This window comes from Octodon degus, unplaced genomic scaffold (genome assembly GCF_000260255.1).
Source record: "Octodon degus isolate 3935 unplaced genomic scaffold, OctDeg1.0 scaffold00197, whole genome shotgun sequence".
Lineage (NCBI taxonomy): Eukaryota > Metazoa > Chordata > Mammalia > Rodentia > Octodontidae > Octodon > Octodon degus.
In genome coordinates this window covers 1,760,526-1,763,664 of record NW_004524773.1, presented here as the reverse complement: position 1 = coordinate 1,763,664, position 3,139 = coordinate 1,760,526, and positions in this window count along the sequence as shown.

Here is a 3,139-nt window from a genome sequence, read left to right as displayed (position 1 = left end):
GCTGGGGGATTGAACCGCGGTCCCTGTGCTTTGCCAAGCTTGCTCCAAGTAGGTGCTTTTAGACCACTGAGCCGTCTCGCCAGCCCAAGCCACACACTTTTAAAGGGCAGGTGGGGGAAAAAAAACCCGACACGCCCGAAAGGTGGAATTGAACCACTCTGTCGCTAGACAGCTACAGGTTTGAAGCCTGCACCCCAGACCACTGAGGATCATCCGGGCAGCAGCGAGGTTCGTCATGCAGCTAAATAAAGGACTCAAGTACCACAACTTTTATAGTGATGGCTATGTAGTTTGTAAAAAATTGGTACAGCTAACTTCAACATGCATATATTTTTCTTACGTAGTTATCACAAAAAATCACATTTGAAGCTTTTCCTGCATGATGGCGTGAATTATCCTCATTCTAGAATTGCTTCATTTACATAGCGCGGTGCATTCTGGGAAGCATCCCTCAGGAATCTGGTCAGCGGTTAAAGAGACAGTAATTCCCTTTTCCAAAGTGAAAACTCAGTTTAAGAGAAGAAATTCATGATTCGGCATTCAGAAGACCCTTTCTGGAAGAATCTCAGTTCTTCCGCGGAAAAGTAGCTTCACCGTAGAGTCTGAGCTGGGGCCTTGGAGGCTCTAGGCAGTTGCTGTGGGGCTGGTGCGACCCCTGCTGTCCTTTGGTGGAACTGCGAGTATATGCCGAATCCGCTCAGGCATCTACTGTGCCCCAGGCACTGTCCTCGGTGCTGGGATGACACCCATTCTGTCCCCGCTGAGTTTAAACGCCAGGGACCATAAAATGTTTACACCTGCATGTTGTGGTGAGCGTAACTGAGGTACAGAAACGGATAACACCATAGTCCAATTTACGCAGACCGTGTACCTGTTTTCAACCCAAAAATGCTGGTCTTTTCAGAAAGAAAGTCAGGGATTTCTTGACTGCAATATTTATTCGCCCGAGTAAAACCCTCCCCTGATTGCCATCTCACAATGAAAGCTAAAAATTTTTCCGATTTGTAAGTCCGTGTAGTCCGCTCCTTTCACTCCATCACCTCCCCGTTTCGTTTTACATACCTGGCTCAGGCACGTAGGTGTCCCAGCACGCACCAGGCCCGTTCCTTGCCCAGGGCTTTTACTGATCCTTCAGCCTGGGTCTCCTCCTCTGCGAGTTCCCACAGCTCCCTGCTTTCAGGGAACTTGCGAATCCTCCTGCCTCAGCCTTCCAGAGTGCTGGGATTCCAGGTGTGTGCCGCCACGCCCAGCTTCCAGTACACACTTGCAGGATGAATGAAAGGATGCCGTCGCTAGTCTCCCCTGAGCCTCTCCTCTATCTGTGCAACTGGGAGGGGTACTGGAGGAGACTTAATGAGCAGGTGGGTGTAGAAGTCTGGTAGTCTGTCTAGGCCACTGGGGGGCGCTCGAAAGAGTTTTTTGTTGTTGTTGTTTTCTTTCAATCTTTCGGCTTGTTCTTATCTGTACTGGGGGTGCCGTGGACCGAATGGGGGTTTTGGCCCGCTAGGTCCATTATTCCACCAGACCCTCTTTCTCCACTCTTGGATGAAAATTTTGATGACAGTTTTATCTGATGAAAATTGTGATTAGAACTATCTTTAGAAAGCTTTTTTGTTTTGAGACAGGGTCTTGCTGTGCAGTCCAGGCTGGCCTTGAACTCACTGTGTAGCCCAGATTGGCCTCAAGCTCACCGTGATCCCCCTGCCTCAGCCTCCCGAGTGTTGGGGATTATAGGTGTGTGCCGCCATGCCCCGCTAGAAAGTTCTGCTATCATTTTTAGCTTAGAAATTCTTTCTTTCCCTCTTTCTTTCTTTCTTTCTTTCTTTCTTTCTTTCTTTCTTTCTTTCTTTCTTTCTTTCTTTCTTCTTCTTTCTCTCTTTCTTTCTTTTGTGGAACTAGGAGACCCTTGCACTTGCCAGGGAAGTGCTTATTCCACTGACCCATCTCCCCGGCCCCTAGCTTAGAAATTTAAAATGTTCTTGCTTGGCAAATTAAAATTCCAGATAAGTCCCCATGAGCCCTTTTTGTTTTAGTCAATGTCAGGTGCTGCTGACATCCCTATGTACCAATTCTGTGGCTGTCACTACTGCTTGGAATAGCATGATCAAACTACTAAAGAGACATATGTCACAAGGGCAGAAAGATGATTTTAGGTAATGTCCAAATTTTATTTTATTTTATTTTTCAGAACTGGGGATTGAATGCAGGCCCTTACACTTGCCAGGCAAGTGTTTATTCTACTGAGCCATCTCCCTGGCACCCTTATTTTTTAATGTCCTAGTTTTAAATGTTCATATTTTTGTGTTCTTCTTTACTGTTATCTTCTATCATGGCAGGTGATACTGGCTTCCTTTCAAGGTGAGAAAGTAACGTTTTTTGTTCTGTTTTATCTTGGTGTGGTTTGGCTTGGTTTGGTTTCTGAGACAGTGTCTTGCTAGGCAGTTCGGACTGGCCTTTTAACTCATTTCTTGCCTCAGCCTCCTTAGTGTTGGGATTCTAGACATGAGCCACTATGCCTAATTTAACATTTCTTTTGTAAAATATGTTTGCTCTGTTTTATTTTGTTTTGTTTATTTACTTGCACTCTGTGGATGAAACCCAGAACCTCTTTTTTTTTTTTTTTTGGTGGAGCCGGGGATTAAACTCAGGCCCTTGCGCTTGCCAGGGAAGTGCTTATTCCACTGAGCCATCTCCCCAGCCCCTTCTTCTTCTTTTTTTTTAAACAGGGTCTCACAATGTAGCTTAGGCTGGCTGGCCTCAAACTCATAGTGATCCTTCTGCCTTGGTCTCCCAAGTGCCAGGATTACAGGAATGCGCCATCATACCCAGCCAACCTAGGTTTATTTCTGAATTAGCCAATTTATTTTAGTTTGTTTGTTTGGTTTTTGGTGGAACCGGGGATTGAATTCAGACCCTCGTGCTTGCCAGGGAAGCGCTTATTCTACTGAGCCATCTCCCTGGCCCCCTAGCCAATTTAAAGAAAACGATTCAATCCCTATGAGACTACCACCGACATATCTCCCAGACATAGAGACATTATTCCTAAAATTTATCTGGAACTGGAAAAGACCTAGAATAGCAAAGGCAATTCTGGGCAATAAAGACAAGGCAGGTGGCATTACCATTCCGGACTTGAAAT